This window comes from Ursus maritimus, unplaced genomic scaffold, assembly GCF_017311325.1.
Source record: "Ursus maritimus isolate PB19 unplaced genomic scaffold, ASM1731132v1 scaffold_1, whole genome shotgun sequence".
Taxonomy (NCBI): Eukaryota; Metazoa; Chordata; class Mammalia; order Carnivora; family Ursidae; genus Ursus; species Ursus maritimus.
In genome coordinates, this window is record NW_024423343.1 from 32,382,243 (window position 1) to 32,404,628 (window position 22,386).

Genomic DNA, 22,386 nt, shown 5'->3' on the forward strand with positions numbered 1-22,386 from the left:
AGGAAGGAAGGAAGGAAGGAAGGAAGGAAGGAAGGAAGGAAGGAAGGGGAAGGGAAGGGAGGGAGGGAAGGAAGAAATGGGAAAGTACTCTTGTGGTTTTCTTTTTCTTAATAGCATGAGTATTCTAATGCCAAACAATTTAAACACTGTGGCATTTTTGTTTAATATCATATAATTTTCTTTTTTAAAAAAAGATTTATTTATTTATTTGACAGAGATAGAGACAGCCAGCGAGAGAGGGAACACAAGCAGGGGTAACGGGAGAGGAAGAAGCAGGCTTCCAGCGGAGGAGCCTGATGTGGGGCTCGATCCCAGAACACCGGGATCACGCCCTGAGCCGAAGGCAGACGCTTAACAACTGAGCCACCCAGGAGCCCCTAATATCATATAATTTTCAAATGCAGAATCAACCTCCAAGAATTCTAAATATTGTTCTATTTCTCATGATAAGTAGTTTTCATTATTTTTATTTAACATAATTAAGTAAACTTCTATTGAATAAATCATGTTTGCTAAATAACTAAAAGTGGGTAAAAGAAGGTGTGTGAACATTCTTGATGTGAATAGCCAGGTGGTAGCTGACAAAAAGTTTGATAAACAAGTATCCAAAAAACTAGAACTTTACAAAGCAAAGGAAGAGAGTTCACTTAAAGGGAAATGTTTAAAGAAAAAAAGCAAGAATTCTAGCAGAGACAGTATGAAAATAACCTTATTTTTGGCAACAGGACATCTTACTTTCTCAGTCCAACATTTTGAGAACAGCCTACACACTTTTTCCATCTTCAAGATATAACACAGAAGTTAGGCCAATTAATGTAAAACTCTAGAAATTGTACACGATTATAGAAAACAGATTTTTCAAACTAACTCTTAACAAAAGCTTTTTAGAACTTAGTGATAACCAATTTATACACTGGAGAGATTTGGCAGACATGAAAATTGTAGTTATAAATAACAGTTTACTTATAGGCAGATACATACTGAAGAACAAAATATATAAGAAAATTGGTTTAAAGAATGTAAAAAATTCACATGTCAAATAAAACAAAGGCAACTTTTTAAAATAAAGAGAAATGTGGGGCGCCTGGGTGGCTCAGTCGTTAAGCGTCTGCCTTCGGCTCAGGTCACGTTCCCAGGGTTCTGGGATCAAGCCCTGCATTGGGCTCCCTGCTCGGCGGGACGCCTGCTTCTTCCTCTCCCACTCCCCCTGCTTCTGTTCCCTCTCTCGCTGTCTCTCTCTCTCTGTCAAATAAATAAATAAAATCTTAAAAAGTAAAATAAAATAAAAGAGAAATGTGACAATGAAAGAAATGATTACCTCTTGGCTGGCATCTACTTCGAATATCTGTTAAACTCAGAGATATAGAAAGAGTAAAAGGAAAGTTTGAAACAGTAGGGCAGAACCAAATTCTAACACAAGGCACTGACAAAGAAAACAAGGAAATGAAGCATTCAAATTTTTTAAAAATCAATTTTATATAGATGTGCTCAATCAATGTTTTCAGCAAAAAAAGTATCATCGTACAAACTGGCCATAAGTTATCATGCCATTTAAACTGAAGATGTCCAATCATTTACTTTAAAAAACTGAAACTTTATAACCTATGTTATTTTTTCATTTTAAGTAGACTCCATGCCCAACATGGTGCTTGAACTCACAACCCTGAGATTAAGAGTTGCATGCTCTACTGACTGAGGCAGCCAGGCACCCCTTTGTAATCTATGGTATTTCTGTTATTCTTTGAGTGGAAGTCTCAGTCTGTTGTTTGATGGGGGGGTGGAGATGAAAGTCTGACTGAGGAGAATTACCATGTTTCCAAAGAGCTCAACGGCTTATCTGTAATAATTGAAAAAGAAAGGAAGGAAGGAAGGAAGAAGGAAGGAAGGAAGGAAGGAAGGAACGAACGAACGAACGAACCATGGGGCACCTGGGTGGCTCAGTCAGTTAAATGTCTAACTCTTGGTTTCAGTTCAGGTCATGATCTCATGGATCCTAAGAGTTGGGGAGCATGCTTGAGATTCTCTCTCTCTGCCCTTCCCCCCACTTGCACATGCTCACTCTCTCTCTCTCTCTCTCTCTCAAATTAATAAATCTTTAAAAAAAGAAATGATAGCTTTCTAAAAACAAATTGATATATCATTTTATTATTTTTCTTTCCTCTTTTCTTCTAAAAAGAAATCATTATAGATACATATTGCTGAAGAAATCCCCAGAAACAAATGATTGTCATAAGAAACTGTTAACTCATATCCATGTAAATGAGTCATACTAATACAGATTCCTATTACAGAGCCAACATCAAGATCTATGACATGGGACTTTATTACAGAATTTTATTATTTGATAGTTTATAAATGGCTAATTTTTTCAGATATTCTCTGCTATTCTAAAATCAGATCTTCACTTATGAAAAATAGATGAAATCTATTTTTGAAATCATCTTGAAGTAGATGTCTCAGTATAATACTTATAGGGAGCACACATTAATAAATAAGAACTGACTCAGTGACCAATACATACACAGAACTATGCTAGATGCCATACGAGATTGTAAAATATTTATAAGACAATTCTCATTGGTTCAACGTTTGTTCAATGAATAATTATAGAGCACCTACACAGTGACAAAAATTGTCAGATACTGGGAATGTAACAATGAACAAAAAACCCTTCATTGTCTGAAGCATAAATAACTGAACTGAATGTGACCACCACAATATACAAAACCCAAACACATACAGGCTATTGTTCTAGCTCAAAATCTTACAACATGAAGTTTAATCTCATTCCTCATTTTGGGGCACCCAGCTGGCTTGTTTGGAAGAGCATGTGACTCTTGATCTCAGGGTCATGAGTTCGAGCCCCATGTTGGGTGTACAGATTACTTAAATAAATGAATAAATAAAAACTTTAAAAATGTCATTTATTATTTTGGATCAGGTGCTAATAACACTAGTGTAGACACACAGATGATAAATCTATTTTGAAAATAGGGGCAATTTGGCAGACAGTGGTATAGGGTTACTAGAAAGGTATATCCCCCTCTAAAATCAACAGATTGGTATACAGCACATTAAAAAAATAAAGACAGAAAGGAAGGAAGAAAAGGAGGGGAGGAAGAAAGGAAGAATACCAATCAACTCATACATTTATTATTATTAGAAAGAAGAGTTGATACTACTCTGCACATTCTAGGAGGCAGCCACATGTAAAATCCCCTACACTATATGCTGCCACCAAACTCAGGTTCACCATGGCTTGCAGAGATATAGGAAAGAGCTTTGAAAAGTGCCATACATATAGAAACAATTTTTCTGATAAGATCTGAAACAATTAGCAAAACTACTTTAAAGTAAAAATTATACAAAAGAATACACTATGATGATAACACAGCAAGCAGTAGGGTTTAAAAAAAAACTTTAAAATGAAACTAATCATTGTACCCAAACAAAAAACTCTTCCTAAAAGAGTTCATTATATAGGTGTTCACTGAGAATAGCGGGCTCCAAGTTAGAAGCAATGAGAGCTTTGCCTCTTACCCAAAATAGGACTAACATCTTTCTTATGATTCATAATGATCTTGAAAACCCTCCAGACACTCTCTGCAGTATAATTTTTTGCAAAGACAGAAATATTCTATAATCTGTACTGTCCAATAAAATTGCCACTAGCTATATATGGCTATTAAGCACTTGAAATATGGCTAATGCAACTAGGAACTGAATTTTTTTTATTATTTAACTTCCAATTAATTTTTTTCAAAGATTTTATTCATTTATTTATTTGAGAGAGAGAGAGCAGGGGGAGGAGCAGAGGGAAGGGAACAAGCAGACTGCACTGAGTACAGAACCCGACACTCAGCTCAATCTCTCCACCCTGAGATCAGGACCTGAGCCAAAAATCAAGGGTTGATGCTTAACCAACGAGGGCACCCAGGCACCCTATTTACTTCAATTAATTTAAATATAAATTTAAACACACACTGCTATGGACTTATTTCCCTCAAAATTCATGTTGAAGCCCTGACCTCTAATGTGATGGTATTTAGAGATGGAGCCTTTGGGATGTAATTAGGTTTAGTTGAAATCATGAGGGTAAGACCTTCATGACGGGATTAGTGCCCTTACAAAAAGAAAAACCAGACAGCTTGCTTCCTGTTTCTCCCCCATCGCTCTCCACAGTCAGAAGATAGCCATCTGCAAACCACGAAGAGAAAGCTTACTTGGGAACTGAATGAGCCAGCACCTTGAACTTGGACTTCCTGGCCTCCAGAACTGTGAGAAATAAATTCCTGTTGTTTAAGCCTTTCAATCTAGGGTATTTTGTTATGACAGCTCAAGTTGACTAATATAGCTTAGTGGATATATTAGATAGTGCAATTCTAGTAGTTTATATAAATATATCAGGCACTACATATAAACAAAAATACCTTAAGATTATACTCACTTTTTTCTTTTATTCTTTAAAGTACAATTGTAAACTGTTACAACAACCCTGCTTCTCCAAAAAGATTTCATTTTCCTAGCCTCAGAGAAAGTACTAGAAAAGAGTTCTTAATATCTTAACATGTTACTAGGTTACAAAAGGTCATCAGACTGTAGCCAAGCATTATACATCAAGTCTCTTGCAAAATTTATTTCCAGCAAATAGCCTTTTCTTAGATAAATGGAAGTTTAAAACATTCGAATTTCACTAGCATCTTGGTATTTAAATTTTACTTCATCAGAAATAAATAAGAAAATAAAAATGAGGAGTGGTCTCAGTTTTATTCCAATGTTCTGCTCATCTTCCTGATAGCACTCTTTACCAAAACTTAGAATTAATAGCATTCCTTACCAAAACTTATGATTACAAGTAACCAACAGAATTAAAGATGAAAAATAGAATTTTTGGAAATGAAGAGACTATAAAGTACTTATTCAAAAAAACCTGACCACAGTATAAATTGAGCTGAGATCCACAACTGGACCATGTTGCTTCTTTGCTTGATTTTCATTTCCAAAATGCTTAATATGGTGTGTAAGGACCTGCATGATTTAGCAACTGCAAATTCCTCTACCTTCATCCCAACAGAAGCCACAGAGTACCATTCTTTCTCACCTGAGAGTCTTCATGAATTCTATTCCCTCTACCTAGAATGCATCATTTACTTAACTCCTACTCATCTTAACTCTTCTTCAAAGAATCTTTCTCTAATCACCCCAGACCAGTGATGGGGGAACCCATATTATATGCTCTATAGCATTCCAGTCTTCACAAAATCTCCACACTTACTATTGTAATGCGCCTGGCTTAATTCGACAAATTGTAAACTCTGTGACAGCAGGATCTGAGTTCTTGTACACTACTGTGTCTTTAGCATATGGCATTATGCCTGGCATTCAATATATGTTTACTGAATAAGTAAATAATTGATGTGTTTCCTTCCCCTATTTTTTGCCAAGGACAAGAAGTATTACTAGAACTGTTTTCAAATGAACAAAAGGTAGGGCTTACCAGCAAAATGAAAATGTATGTCCATGCAAAAACAAGTACAATAGTAGCTTTATTTATAATAGCCCCTAAAATGGAATAAATTCAAGTCCAAAACTTGGTGAATGGACCAAAAATATGTAATATAATCACATAATACTACTAAGCAGTAAAAGGAATAAACTATTGATACATGCAACAATATGGATGAATCTCAGTAACACTGTGAAAATGGATCACTGTGAAATATACTACACATGAGAATATATCACAGAATTTCATTAATATGAAAATTCCATTTATATGAAATCCTAGAAAATACAGAGTAATCTAAAGCAGATCAGTGGTTGCCTTGTGCTATTGGCAGAGGGAAAAACAGACTACAGAGGGGCACACAGAATCTTTGAGGAGATGATGAAAATGTGTTGATTGTGGTGGGGGGGGTTTCATAAGTATATACAATTACAAAAATTCACTGAATTGTACAGTTTAAACATATGCAGTTTATATCTCAACTAAGTCCATTTTTTAAAAAGCAGAAACAGTATAAAGCTCAACAAGGAGAAATTTTTTTTACATGTTGTGAACAACTGATATATAGAGATGTTTTATTGAGTCAAATCTATAATCCTTTTAAAAGTAGGTCCTGTGGATGAATATAAATTTTCCCTTTAGCTTTGTCGGCAAGATTTTTTAAAGACTTTCACTGTCCATCTAAACAATCCAAAAGTCACATAACACCCATTTTTCAGTAGCTGTGACATTATTTATCTGTACTGGAGAAGTCTAAATGCCTTATCTTTACCCTGGAACAAAGTTCAGGGACTAATTCTGGGTATGTTTGTGTGCTTGGCTTCTGTTTATCTAAGTGTCAAAATGAACTATCTAAAATAAACAACACAAGAACCTTGCAGTAACAGAGGCAAATAAGAGAATAGCTGAAGCAACAATATCCCTTTCCTAGAACACAAATTTCTCAGGACAAACACAATTAGGATTTCAGAGTATCACTACAATTCTATTAAGAAATATACCAGGAAAAAAGTGGCTTAACCTAACAGAAATGTCCCTATAAAATCAGGTATAAACTTAAATTTCTAAAACTGGATTATAATAAATCAATTAAAATAAATAAGTCCCTTATTATTCTAATCCTTTCAAAAATTAAATAATTATACCTTAATTTACATATTTTTGTAGCCAGATTAAAACAGATTAAACTGTCATTCTGCTGAACATTCCCCACAATGTGCAAGAGAGAGCAGAGTGGGAAGAAGATTACAATCTCCATAAGGTGCATCTTTAAGATGGGTTCAGTGATTCACTGAAAAGACTCATAGGACTCCTTATTATTACAGCCAAATAATACAAACCAAAATCAACAATCATCAGTTATGAAAGGGTAGGAACACTCCCAAAATCCAATTTCTCATATGCCAGCCAAGGGCCAACCTATAAGCAGATCCTTCTAAAGAAAGCAGGCCTACTATGTTAACTCCTTTTCTGCATAGATGCCTAAGAGAAAGGCAATCAAAGACTGATTAAAAGGCACCTGGGTGGCCGGTCTGTTGAGCACCCAACTCTTGATTTCAGCTCAGGTCAAGATCTCAGGGTCAAGAGCCCCACATGGGGCTATGCACTTAGCAGGGAGTCTGCTTGAGATTCTCTCTCTCCCTCTCCCTCTGCTCTACCTACTCCCTCTAAAACAAATAATCTTTTTTTTTAAAAAGGCTAACTAGGCTCTAGCAGGAGGCAAGGCCCCCTTCTTTGCTACAGCTCCACCACCTTAGAATCCAGAAGTGCGGAGGCACCTGGGTAGCTCAGTTGGTTAAGCATCTGCCTTCAGCTCAGGTCATGATCCCAGGGTCCTGGGATCAAGTCCTGCATCAGGCTCCCTGCTCAGTGGGGAGTCTGCTTCTCCCTCTCCCTCTCCTGCTCCTCCTGCTTGTGCTTTCTCTCTGTCAAATAAATAAATAAAATCTTTTAAAAAAGAAAAAAAAAGAATGCAAAAGTGCTTTGGGACCCAGAAGCATCATAAGATCAACAGACTCCTCCTCCCAGAGCAGCTGGAAGAGTTTTTCCTTCGTATGTAAATGGGTCAAGGAAACAGAGTCACAAACAACCCACAAGTATTACCGACTGTTGTGGCCTGTGGCATTTTGAAATAAAGTTAGGTTTATAGAAAAAAAAAATTTTTTTTTAATTAAAAGGCTAACTAAAACACACACAAATAGGGGTGCCTGGGTAGCTCAGTCAGTTAAGCATCTGCCTTCAGGTCTTGATCTCAGGGTCCTGGGATTGAACCCTGTGTCAGGCTCCCTGCTTAGCGAGGAGTCTACTTCTCCCAACTCCCAGCTCATGCACTTGCTCCCTCTCTCTCTCTCTCTCCCTTCCAAATAAATAAAATATTTTAAGAAAAAACAAAAAACATACACGAATACACTCACCAACTCCAATCTGACAAAATCTGTTAGGTAATCCAAGCACACTCAAACAGCAATGAAATACATTGTTCTCCCCTAATTCATAGTAACAGTAAACCATAAAAAAAAGAGATAAGCCAGGCCCAAACCTCCAAGAGGTTTATATATCCTAGGGCCTACGAAACAATCACTCAATGATTCAGTCAAATAGTTATTAAGTACCTGTTCTATGCCAGGCATTATTCTAAATCTGGAAATATGATGAGATTAAAATACAGTATACAAACATAACATAATAGACAGTGCCCCTACCCTCAAAGTCCTTATATTCTAGTGATAAAAATAAACAAGTCATAAAAATGTAAACAAACACATTAAGAATTTCATAAAAACACTTTGGATGGCAGTTTTTCGTCCCATGTTGCAATCAGTGGTCACTCTCAGTGGCTATTCTTACAAGAAGAGTAAATTTTAGAATATCCTAAAAATATTCTTTATTCACATAATTTGCCACAGCTTTCCTGGAGAGCAACTTGGTGTTTTACATACATTTTTTTTAAGATTTTATTTTTAAGTAATCTTCACACCCGATATGGGGCTCGAATATGCAACCCCGAGATGAAGAGTCACATGCTTCACCCGACTGAGCCAGCCAGGTGCCCATTACATAAAAATTTTTAATGTAGATGCCCTTAGGTCCCCAAATTCTCTTTCAAATTTTCATACTAAAGAAATAAAGAATAGATATGTAAATATGTATAAGTGTACTTATTGGAACATCATTTGTAATAGTAAAAATTGGAAATAATCAGTTCCCTTTGATAATATTTAGGCTATCAAAATCATAGTATATCCAAAATAAAATACTATGCAGTCATGAAAAGTTGTTTAGATTTGATTTGTTGACATAGGGAAAAATAACTACAATATATTTTTAAATGGAAAAGACCATACTAAACACCAGTACAACATAATTTCATTTTTGTTCATTTATGTATGAGAGAGAGAGAGAGAAAGAGAGAGAGACTGTGGGTGTGTGTGTGTGTGTGTGTGTGTGTGTAAAAGGTCTAGAAGGATATATTTCAAAATGTGGTGAGATTATGACTTGGTATAGTTAGTACACTATTGTATGCAACTAAAACGATATCAAAACTGAAGGCCGAAAAGGCCCATCACTATGGTATACAGACAGACCATCAACTAGTAAAAACAGAAGCAAATATAAAAGTCTAGAAATTAAAAGTTATTATGCATATTTAATTATATGGAATGCTCAGTAGTATATTAATTTTCTTTTTTTTTTTTTAAGATTTATTTATTTGGGATGCCTGGGTGGCTCAGTTCGTTAAGCGACTGCCTTTGGCTCAGGTCATGATCCCAGGGTGCCAGGATCAAGTCCCACATCAGGCTCCTTGCTCAGCGGGGAGCCTGCTTCTCCCTCTCCCTCTGCCTGCTGTTCCCTATGCTTGTGCTCTCTTATCCTCTAACAAGTAAATAAATAAAATCTTAAAAAAAACAAGAGTTTATTTATTTCAGAGAGAGAGAGAGACAGCAGAGTGAGAGAGCACAAGTGGGGGGAGGGGCAGAGGGAGAAGCAGTCTCCCTGCAGAGCAGGGAGCCCGATGTGGCACTCAATTCCAGGACCCTGGGATCATGACCTGAGCTGAAGGCAGACACTTAAACAACCGAGCCACCCAGGCACCCGGTTTATTAATTTTCAAGTTTTAAGTTGTTTATATAAAATTATATTTGTATATCTTGAAGGATATCTATAATAAAAAGACCAGAGCAGGGGGCACCTAGGTGACTCAGTTGGTTAAAGCATGGGACTTGTGATTTTGGCTCAGGTCATGATCTCATGGGTCCTGGGATCTGGCCCCAAGTTGGACTCTATGCTCAGCACAGAATCTGCTTGGGATTCTCTGAGTCTAGCTCTGCCCCTTCCCCTGCTCACAAGCACACACACATGCTCTCTCTCTAAAATAAATAAATAAAATCTTTAAAAAACAAAAACAAAAAATGAAAAAAAGGGACCAAGGGGCACCTGGCTGCCTCACTCGAAAGAGCATGGGATTCCTGATCTCAGGGTTGTGAGTCTGAGCCCCATGTTGGGCATACAGATTATGAAAAATAAATAAATAAATAAAAACTTTAAAAAATAAATAAGGAAAAATAGAAGGACTGAGGCACTATCCTGAAGTATATGTTGATGAAATGTAGGAAGGATGTCACATATTAACTATTTTTTAAACAAAAGTCTAATTCATTAATAAAGTTATTTGGTTCAGTTTTTTTTAAAGATAAGAAACTTAAGATACACTTCTAAATGGAGAGTTAATTCCAGGGGTAAAAAAGATTGAATAAAAGAGTGGACTGTTTGATCCAAAGTTGATCACATGTCTAGTGCTCTAAAAAAAACTCTGGCAACCTCCACAAAAATATTTCTACCCAAAAGAGTCTCACATATAAAACACATTTACTAAAGTCTTTAAAAACCATGATATAACTATATGTATAAACAAACCAAAAAAGCAACCCAGGCAAGCATATGAGGCAATCAGAACTCTCGTACATTGCTGTTGAAAATGCTAAACAGTACAGCCACTTTGGAAAAGTTGGGCAGTTTCTTATAAAAGTAAACATATACTTATCATGCTACTTAGCAATTTCCCTTCTAAGTACTCCACAAAATGAAAACATACGTTCTCACAAAGACTAGTATACAAGATATTCATTCATAACAGTATTATTCGCAATAGCCTAAAGAATACTACTCAGCAATAGAAAGGAATGAATTCCAGATACATGTAATAACAGTGGTGAATCTAAAAATCAAATGCTAATGAAATAAGTCAGACATAAAAGACTATACATTATATAACTCCATATATACAAATACAAAATAGAAATACACAAATACACAAACACAAAAATGCCTAATTTACCACAAAACTGAAAGTCACTTAGTTTTTTATTTTTTATTTTTTTATTTTAGAGAGAGAGAGAGAAGGGGAGGGACAGAAGGAGAGGGAGAGAGAATCCCAAGCAGGCTCTATGCCCAGCACAGAGCCAGACAAGGGGATCAATCTCACCACCCTGAGATCATGACCTGAGCTGAAATCAAGAGTCAGACGCATAACCGCTGAGCCACCCACCCACCCCTATTTTTTGTTTTTAAAGATGAAAAAGTGTAAGACATACTTCTGAGTGAACACTTAGTTCTATATTAATTTATTACACTAATTAATAAATCAACTTTACATATATGAAATACGAAAAATAAAATTATAGAGATAGAAAATTACAGAGACAGACACTGATGGTAGTGTGGAGCAAGGGGCGAAAGCAGGAAGCAATGGTGAACAGGCAAGAGGAAAAATTCTAAGGATGAAAATGTTCTTAATGATTGTGGTGGTGGTTACACAACCATATTCATTTGCCAAAACTTAACAAGCTGAGGGGTGCCTGGGTGGTTCAGTTGGTTAAGCGTCTGCCTTTGGCTCAGGTCATGCTCTCAGGGTCCTGGGATCAAGCCCTGCATCAGCCTCCCGCTCAGCAGGAAGTCTGCTCCTCCCTCTCCCTCTGCCCCTTCCCCCACCTCCCCTGCTTGTGCTTGCTCTCTCTCTCTCTCTCAAATAAAATCTTAAAAGAAAAAAAAAAACTTAACAAGCTGAATACTTTAGAGGGCAAATGCTATTTTATGTAAATTAAAGTTCAACAATGCTGCACAGAAAAAACAAAAACAAAACACCAAGCTGACAACCCAGCCAGAACCTACTGTACACTACCCACCAAAACAAACTAAAATTATCTCCAAAGTCCTAGGTAAAACATACGTACTATTTGATCAAATGTCATTACAATAATACGTATATGCACATGGACATACAAGTATATGCATCTGCTCCCAAATATCTAAGAATATAAATTCTTAAAAGAAAGTGCTAGGCTTTCACTTTACCCAGCTGTTCATTCTTATGTAAATTCATAACAAACTACTTACTTATATACACAACTATGTCTTTTATAATATAATCGATTTCAGAAAGAATAGGGCAAATTAAATTGAGTGGGGAGAACTTATTACTTCAGTAAAACATGGTACACACTGGAGAAAGTGCTGACCTGGGAATCAAAAGAGCAAGTCTTTCTAAGGATATAATGGAAGACAGAAATTTTGTTTTGTTAAAAAGCAAAGGGCCCAACTTCTATATTATTAATCTATCAAGATCATCTCTTAGTTTTATTTTCCCATCACACTAAATAAAGGCCTCTTCTTTCTAGAGATTTGGTAAGTATTCACTTCTATTTTTTTATTTGATTAGTTCCTCCTTTTATTTTTTAAAGACTATTTGTTTTTTAGAGCAGTTTCAGGCTGACACCAAAATTGAGAAGGTACAGGTATTTCCTGTATACATCAGGCCTCACACAAGCGTAGCCTCCCTCATTATCAGTATCCTCCAGTGGAGAGGTACATTTGTGAGTTTGTTTGTTTACAGTGCAAGTAGGGATGAGGGGCAGAAGGAGCGAGAGAATCTTAAGTAGGCTCCATGCCCAGAGTGGATCCCAACACAGCGCTCAATCTCACGACTCTGGGATCATGACCAGAGCTGTAATCAAAAGTCAGATGCTTACCAACTGAGCCACCCAGGCGCCCCAAGAAGTACATTTGTTACAAATGATGAAACTTCATTGACATATCATAATCACCCAAAGTCTACAGTTCATTCCTGGTGTTGTACACTCTATGGGTTTGGAGAGATATATAATGAAACATGTCTATCATTTCAGTATCATACAGAATATTTTCACTGCCCTAAAATGTTGACTTCTATTTTACTCTATTTTCTCATTGCCTGGCTTTTTAACTTTTTTTTTTTTTACTGTTTATCACTATAATCCATCTGTCACTTATTTGTGTGACATGAAAAGAGACTGTCAGTTAACTTTTACCCAAAAGCAAACTAATCTTTCCATCCCACATATTAAATAAACCTACGTTTACCACTTAAAAAACAAAAACAAAAAACTCTCCCCCGCCAAAAGAAAACACCATACGTCTCCTTTTTTTTTAAGTTTTTATTTAAATTCGTTAGTTAACATAACAGCGTAATATTAGTTTCAGGTGTACAATATAGTGATACAACACTTCTATACAACACTCAGTGCTCATCACAAGTGCACTTCTTAATTCCATCACCTATTTAAACCATCCCCTCCACCCACCTCCCCTCTGTGTTTTGGTCCTATTCCTGTCACCAATCAGATTACAAGGTTACTTGAAACAAATTACATAATTTTTCTAGGTTTCAATCTAAAAGTCAAAAAAATATGTTGAACTTTCTTTAAGGTCCCGTCTAACTCAACATCTTGGGTTATATAATTCTTAAAATTTCTTCAGAAGCATATGCACCCAAAACACTTTATTTCAAAAGTAAACTTTATAAAAAAATAAAAATAAAAACAAAAAAACTTTATCTCTATTCTATGAATCTAAGTTCAAACTCAGTGAGGAAAAACTCCCCTGGGAATTATTTACCAAGATCTTAAAGCACTAACTCAGTTTTCCTACTTGAAAAATTAAAATTTTGTAAAATTTTGCTGAGCAAAGTTAAACATTCCTGCGAATGACAAAAATAGCAAAATAGCAAAATCTAGACTGACAAAAAGGATATGATTGTATTTCTTTCTCTAAGACAGTAAAGTCCTCAATCAGGGGTAATTTTACCCCCCAGAGGACATTTGGCAATATTTGGAGACAATTTTAGTTGTCACAGCTGCAGGTGGTGGTGATACTGGCATCTGTGGATAGAGGCCAGGAATGCTGCTAAAAATTTTACAATGCACATATGCTTCCCCCACGCACACACACACAGAATTATGCAGCACAAGATGTCAACTGTGCCAAGGTAGAAAAATCCTGCTCTAAGAGTATTACAATGCAATGTATCTTCTCAGATAATGGGCAGAGATGTACCAATAGAAATAGCCTGTTCAGAAATATAAGTAAACAAAAAGACATGTTCTTTCTTTCTTTTTTCTTTTCTTTTTAAAAGATCTTATTTATTTATTTGACACAGAGAGAGCACAAGCAGGGGGAGCAGGAGTCAGGGAGAGAGGGAGAAGCAGGCTCCCCACCGAGGAAGGTGCCTGATGTGGGGCTCAATCCCAGGACCCTGAGATCAGGACCCGAGCAGAAGACAGCCGCTTAACCAACTGAGCCACCCAGGCACCCCATCATGTTCTTTCTTGTACCAATCCTAAAAAACCTTTTTATGTGATATATCCAGGAAATTACAATAGCATCCACTAGGATTGCTATAAGCAATAAAAATGTTGGCAAGGATGTAGAGAAACTGGAACCCTCATATATTGCTGGTGGGAATATAAAATGGTACAACCACTTTGAGAAACAGTCTGGCAGATCCTCAAAATGTTAAACATAGAATTACCACATGACCCAACAATTACTCTTCTAGATATGTCCCTAAGAGAACTGAGAAAATATATCCACATAAAAACTTGTACACTAATGTTCAAAGCAGCATTAGTCATAAGAGAGAAAAAAAAATTGGAAACCACTCAAATTTTTATCAACTAATGAATGCACTGATAAAATGTGATATGGCCATACAATTAATTTTTGCATTAAAAAAAAAAGTAGTCATATGGAATCTCAAAGGGCCCTGAAGAGCCAAAACAATCCTGAGAAAGAACAATAAAGCTGGAAGCCTCAAACTTCCTAATTACAAAACATTACAAAGCTACAGGGGCACCTAGGTGGCTCAGCCAGTTAAACATCTGATTCATGATCTCAGGGTCCTTGAGATCAAGCTCCGTGTTAGGCTCCATGCTGAGCACAGAGCCTGCCTAAGATTCTCTCTCTCGGGGTGCTTGGGTGGCTCAGTCAGTTAAGCCTTTGGCTCAGGTTATGATCTCCAGGTCCTGGGATGGAGCCCTTTGTCAGCTCCCTGCTCAGTGGGGAGTCTGCTTCTCCCTCTCCCTCTGTCCCTCTCCCTCCCCACTCGTGCTCTCTCTTACCCTCTCTCTCTCAAATAAATACAAAAAATTCTTAAAAATTAAAAAAAAAAAAAGAACAATCTCTTCAATAAACGGTGCTAGGAAAACTGGATACTCAAATGCATGGAAAGAAGTTGGACCCTTCCTTACCTTACACCATATACAAAAACTAACTCAAAATGAAGAAAAGACCTAAATATAAGTCCTGAAACCATAAATATCCTAGAATCAAACATAGGCAGAAAACTTTATGACATCTGATTTGTCAATGATTTCATGGGTATGATATAAAAAGTATAGGCAACAAAAGCAAATACAGACAAATAGGGCTATATCAAACTTCAAAACTTCTGCCCAGCAAAAGAAACTATCAAGAGTAAAAAGGCAACCTAAGGAATGGGACAAAATATTTGCAAATCACATATCTGATAAGGGATCAATATCCATAACATGTAAAGAACTCCTACAACTCAAGTGCAACACATACATGCACAAAGCCAAAAAAAAACCAAAAAGCAAAAAACCCACAACCAATTTAAAAATGGGAAATGGATTAGAATATAGACATTCCGAGGCGCCTGGGTAGCGCAGTCATTAAGCGTCTGCCTTCGGCTCAGGGCGTGATCCCGGTGTTATGGGATCGAGCCCCACATCAGGCTCCTCCGCTATGAGCCTGCTTCTTCCTCTCCCACTTCCCTGCTGTGTTCCCTCTCTCACTGGCTGTTTCTCTGTCACATAAATAAAAAAAAAAAATCTTAAAAAAAAAAAAGAATATAGACATTCCTCAAAAGAAGATATATATGAATGGCCAATAAGCACTTGAAAAGATGCTCAATATCACTAATCATGAGGGAAATGCAAATCAAAACCACAAGATATCACCTCACACCCATTAAAATGGCCACTATAAAAAAAAAGAGACATTAAGAAGTGTTACTAAGGATTTGGAAAAACTGACACTCTTGGGCACTGTTAGTGGGAATGTAAAATGGAACAAATGCTATGGAAAACAATATGGAGGTTCCTCAAAAAATTTAAAATTGAACTACCATATGATCCACCAATCTCACTTCTGAATGTACTTCCAAAGGAATTGAAAATAGAATCTCAAAGAGATAACTGCCCACCCATTATTTAAGTCAGCTAAGGCTGCTGTAACAAAATACCACAGACTCAGTGACTTAAACAAGAGAAGCTTTGGGGTGCCTGGGTGGTTGGTTGGGCATCCAACTCTTGGTTTCGGCTCAGATCATGATCTCAGGATTGTGGGATTGAGCCCCATGTCGAGCCCCGTGCCAGGCTCCACACTCAGTGGGGAGTCTACTTGAGGATTCTTTCTCTCCCTCTCCCTCTGCCCCTCCCCTTGCTTGACTTCTCTTTTTCTCTAAAATAAATAAATAGATAGATAGATAGATAGATAGATCTTTCTTTTTTTTTAAAGTCCTTAAATTACAATAGAAACTTTTTTCTCACAGTTCTGGATGCTGGAAGTCTAAACCCAAGGTACCAGCCAATTCACTTCTCCAGTGACAACTCTTCCTGGCTTGAGACAGCCATCTTCTCATCACACCCACACAAGGCAGAGAGAGAGAGAGAAAGAGAGAGAGAGAGAGCGCACACTAGTGTGTGCTGGTATCTCTTCTTCTTCTTATAAGGACACCAATATACTGGATTAGGGCCCCAACCTAACCATTATCACCTCCATACTGGCCCTATCTTCAAATACAGTCACTTAGGAGCATAGGGCTTCAACAAATGAATTTGGGGGAACACAATTCAGTCCATAGCACCTATATTCACTGCAGCATTATTAATAGTTGCCAAAAGGCAGAAGCAACCTAAATGTTCATCAATACATGAATGGATAAAGAAAATGTGGTATGTGGTATATACATACTATGAAATATTATTCAGCCTTAAAAAAGAAGGAAATACTGTCATATACTCTAACATGGATGAGCCTTGAGGAAATCATGTTAAGAGAAATAAAGCAGTCACAAAAAGACTATTAGGGTGGGGCCCTAATGCAATAGGTTGGCATCCTTATTGCAAGTATACAACAGATCTCCAGACCCTCCTATCCTTCATGACTGAAACTCTAAACCCAGTAAACAACACCTCTGCACCCCTCCACCTAGCCCCTGGCAACCACCATTCCACTTAATATGAGGTATCTAAATTGGTCAAATTCACAGAAATGGAAAGTAGAAAGGTGGCTGCACAACAATTTGCATCTGCTTGCACACTTGCAAAGTGTTGGGTGGGTGAATTTTATGTTTTGTGTTTTTGCCAAGAGAAAGAGAAGAAAAGAGAAAAGAAAGGAAAGAGGCAGGGGAGGGGAGGGATGAACTATTAGAACTAATAAATGAGTTCAGCAAGGTTGCAGAATACAAGATCAATAGACAAAAATCAACTGTATTTGTATACGCTAGCAATGAACAATCCAAAAGTGCTCAAGTCATGATCTCATGGGTCGTGGGACCAAGCCCTGTATCAGGCTCCATGCTCAGCAGGGAGTCTACTTAAAGATTCTCTCCCTCTCTTCCTCCCCCCATGCTTACTCTGAAATAAATAAAATCTTTTAAAAAATCCATTTATAATAGCATCAAAAAGAATAAAATTATTAGGAATAAATTTAACAAAAAAATGCATGATTTGTACGCTGAACTACAAGATATCATTCAAAGACATTGAAGAACTAAACAGACATCCTAGGGCGCCTGCGTGGCTCCGTCGGTTAAGCGTCCAGCTCTTGATTTCAGCTCAGGTCACGATCTCTGGGTCGTAAGATCAAGCCCTGTGTGTGGGTCTGTGCTCAGTGCGGAGTCTGCTTGGGATCCTCTCTTCCCCTCCCTCTCCCCTTCCCCACTGAGCTCGCACACACGTGCTCTCTCTAATAAATAAATCTTTTTCAAAAAAAGAAAGACATCCCATGTTCATGGACTGGAAGGCTTAATATTGTTAAAATGGCAACCCTCTCCAAATTGATCTATATGTTCAATGCAATCCTTATCAAACACCAGCTATCTTTCTTGCAGAATTGAAAGCTGCTTCTGAAGTACATATGGAAATGAAAAGAACTCAGAATAACCAAAACAATCTTGAAAAAGAACAAAGTTGGAGGACTCGAATTTCCTGATTTCAAAGTTTAATATGAAACAAAACTAATCAAGACAGTGTGGTAGTGACATGAAGACAGACATATATATCAATGAAACAGAACTGAGAGTTCAGAAATAAACCTTCATATGAATGACCAAATGATTTTTGACAAAAGTGTCAAAAATTCAACAGAGAAAACACTCAGCCTTTCCAACAAAGGTTGAATTGGATATCCATGCAACTGGACATCCACACTGAAAAGAATAAAGCTGGATCCCCACCTCATACCATATACAAAAATTAACTCAAAATGGATCATAGACTTTAAGGCACCTGGGTGGCTCAGTCAGTTAAGCATCTGAATCTTTATTTCAGCTCAGGTCATGATTTCAGGGCTGTGAGATTGAGCCCCACATCAGGCTCCATGTTGGGCATGGAGCCTGCTTAAGATTCTCTCTCTCTGTCCCTCCCTCCTCTCTTAAAAACAAAAACAAAAAATGGACCATAGTTTTTAAATTTAAGAACTCAAGCTATAAAATTCTCAGAAAAAGAAAAACATAAATAAATATCTTTGTGACCCTGAATGAGATGAAAGTTTCTTAACTATAACACCAAAAAATTACGATTAATGGAAAAATAGGTAATTTGGACTTTATTAAAATTAAAAACTTTTATGCTTCAAAGTACACCATCCAGGGAAGGAAAAACAAAATAAGATAAAAACAGAGAGGGAGGCAAACCATAAGAGACTCTTAACTATAAGGAACAAGCTGAGGGTTGCTGGAGGGGATGGGCTAAATGGTTGATAGGCATTAAGGAGTGCACTTGTTTGTAATGAGTACTGGGTGTTACATGCAAGTGATGAATCACTAAATTCTATCCCTGAAACTATTACTATACTATATGTTAACTAACTTGAATTTAAATAAAATCTTGAAAGAAAAAAAATAAATTTAAATAAACTTAAAAAAAACAAAAACAAAATACACCGTTCAGAAAGTGAAGACAATTCAGAGAATGGGGGGGAGAAATTACAAATTATATATCTCATCAAGGACTAGTATCCAGAATATAAAAAGACCACTTACAACTCAATCAATATGACCCAGCAATTCTACTCCCAGGTATGTAACCAAAAGATATAAAAACATATATTCACACAAAAACCTGTACATGAATATTCATGACCACATTATTCATAATAGTCAAAAAGTATAAATGACCTAAATATCCATCAATTGATGAATGGATAAGTAAAATATGGTATATCCATAAAAACGAAGAATCAATGATACTTGCTACAACATGGATGAACCCTGAAAACATTATGCTAACTGAAAGAAGCCAGACAAAAAAGGTCACATAATCTATGATTCCATTTATATGAAATGTCCAGAATAGGCAAATTGTTAAAGACAGCAACTAGATTAGTAGTTGCCAGGGGCTGGAGGAAGGAATGAATGAAAAATTCCTGCTAATGGCTTCAGGGCTTCTTTTGGGGGTCATAAAAACACTCTAAAATTGACCGTGGTGACAGTCGAACAATGCTATATATGCTAAAAACCACTTAATTCTCCAATTTAAGTTGAATTATATGGCATGTAAATTATTTCTTATAAAACTGTTAAAGAAAACATTACATGTGAATATTATACCTTTATTTAGCAATATATGATATCTTAAAATTTATTTGCAACAACTGAAAATAGATATGGAAAAGATATAAAAAATCATTTGAAATTCCTGAAAGTGGTAAATTTAAAGGCCTTTGAGGGAAACCCAAAAAGAGATTTTAATTTACTACAAAGAAGAATTTTCCATTTGGATAACACGGGAAAGTATGGAAATAAGAAAATGCAAGCTCTGAAGCACAATTCCCACTGCAAAACAAAATATTTTGCAAAGACTTAGTAAAGAATTATATAGTCCTGTATCTTGCAAAACTGCCAAGTCTGACAAAGCCAATTCAGGCTGAGGTTATTTTCAGTACAGCTGGAGAAACTTCGGGAGGGGGTGGATTATGGGGGAGAGGGAGAGGTGAGACAAATCTTTTATTGTTGCTTGGCCAGAGCCAAGTTTTCTTAAACTCTAATTCATGCTTAAGGTCCAAAGAGTTTATTTCACATTTTTCCTTGCTGTTTTCCCCCACACTGAACTTAGAAAAACTGCAAACACAGAAAACTATAAAAAGCAAAACACACCCACAGATCAAGGCTGTACAAAAAGAATAAATCATTTTCTAGGAATAGGAATTTAATAAGTTAGAAATATGAAATATTACTTGGAAAGAACCTGGGAAGTCAAATTTCCATTAAAAAGCAGGAATTCAATGTATGTAACATCTCTGATAGATGATCTAGTTAAATGTTTTCAGGAGCTTACTACAGTTGACCCTTGAACAAGATGGGGGTTAGGGGTGCAGTCAAAATTTCACATATAACTTCTGACTCCCACAAAACTTAAGCAGCAGCCTCCTGTTGACCAGATGCCTTACTGATAACGTAAGCAGTTGATTAACACAGATTTTGTGTGTTATATGTATTATATATTGTATTCTTACAATAAAGTAAGCCAGACAAAAGAAAATGTTATTAAGGAAATCATAATAAGGAAGAGAAAGTACACTTACAATACTATATTGTATTTAAAAAAAAAAATCCACGTATAAGTGGACCCACATAGTTCAAAACTGTATTATATAAGGGTAAACTGTAATTCAAAAGATAGACCATGCACTGTTGCAAATCACAAGGTCAAGAAGCAAATGAAATCTCTTAATCAAAATAAAATAGTTTTCTCATGAAAATGGCCAATTTATTATTCCAATGGTGTGCCATTATACAGTTAACTTACAGCAACATAAGAAATGCTTTTTGAGTCATCACCTGGTACACACATACTTACACATATATGTGAAACAAAAATTTCATGATACAATTATTTTTCTTACCATGCACTACTTTTTTTTTTTTTTTTTTTTTTTTTTTTTTTTTTTTTTTTTTAATGCTAGTCAGAGCCCACAGCAACTCAGAAGCTCAGAGGACAAAACTCTCCTGAACCACAATGGAAGTACAGTTTAGTATAAGTTATCTTTTTGAATGAAAACACAGTACTAAACATGGATTCTTACTGCTCCCAATCCATTTGCTAGGTTAACTGCAACTAATTTTGCACTTCCCCTCTTTTGCAGGTGGCTGTATTCTTTAGCAAATTAAAGTTAACTCCCATCCCTGCGCTCATTTCTATATTAAAGAACTTGTTGGGGCAAGTGAAGGTGTGGAGGGTGATCCTCCGTTCCCTACACACATCTAGTACTGGCACCTATGACCATACACAGAGGATAAATGGGTGGATCTTTATTTCCTAGAATTGATACTTCATTCAATTAATTTGTATATATCTGCTGTCTATGATCATAGCTATAAACTGTGTTACCACTTCTGACAATGTTCCTGAGAATAAATACAACCAGTTATCAGTATGGGAAATACAAGTTCACTTGTAAATAATTTCCCTTAAGTTACACTTTCTCCATATTTGTATCTCTATCACTGAATTACTTTTCCTCAGAAAATAACAAATTTAAGCCTTTGCTAAAAATTCAATACTCTATCCTAGCCAGAAAAAAATATATATATTAATTAACTGAAAATCCCAAGTCATTAATTTAGCTTGGGCCCTAGCATAGAAACTCTAAGGATCTAGGCCATGGGTCCAATCAGGACAATGTTACCCAAAAGAGCATCTTTGCTCTTCCTTCCAAGAATTGCTTACTCTCCTCTGCTATGCCACAACCACTATGATTAGATACTGCCTTGAATGAACTGAGCTTTAGTCTTAATCTCTGTTCCAGGGGTTCTAAATGTAAAGACTTTGAAATTTTGTACAGGTGAATATGTGCATTTTTTTGACAGGAAATTCTCAAAGATTTACTTTTAAAGGAGAACATCTGGAGGCTTGAAAGACACTGTAAACAAAGAAACCTGTTGAATATCTTTTAATCATCTAACAAAGCTATCTGTTGTCCAGCAACTACACACTTTCCTCAAAGGAAAAAACTATGGCTTTAATCCAGTTAAAACCACTGTAACTTCCCCAAAGAACATTAATAAGTAGAGCATATATTATCAACAAATTCCACTATGAAACAAAGAAAAAAGAAGCATCAGGCTACAGAAAGTTAATCCAAAATACAAAAAATATTATTCATGATCCAGACCACTACCAGCTGCACCAGCTGACAAGAGATATGTCTGACTTATGGGGCCACAGCAACTGTAAAGGCCAGTCTTTCCCTTGTCATAAAATCAGGTGAGTCCAGAAACATCAGTGGATTTCAGAAGACCTTCAGACAAATCTGTTCAAAAG

General features: G+C 36.5%; 1 protein-coding gene across 1 annotated transcript in view; it reads right to left on the reverse strand.

The window, feature by feature from the left end:
• The window catches only part of BMPR2 (bone morphogenetic protein receptor type 2), a 185,608-nt gene that overhangs the window by 105,705 nt on the left and 57,517 nt on the right, over positions 1-22,386 (reverse strand). The gene's annotated exons all lie outside the window — the stretch shown is intronic.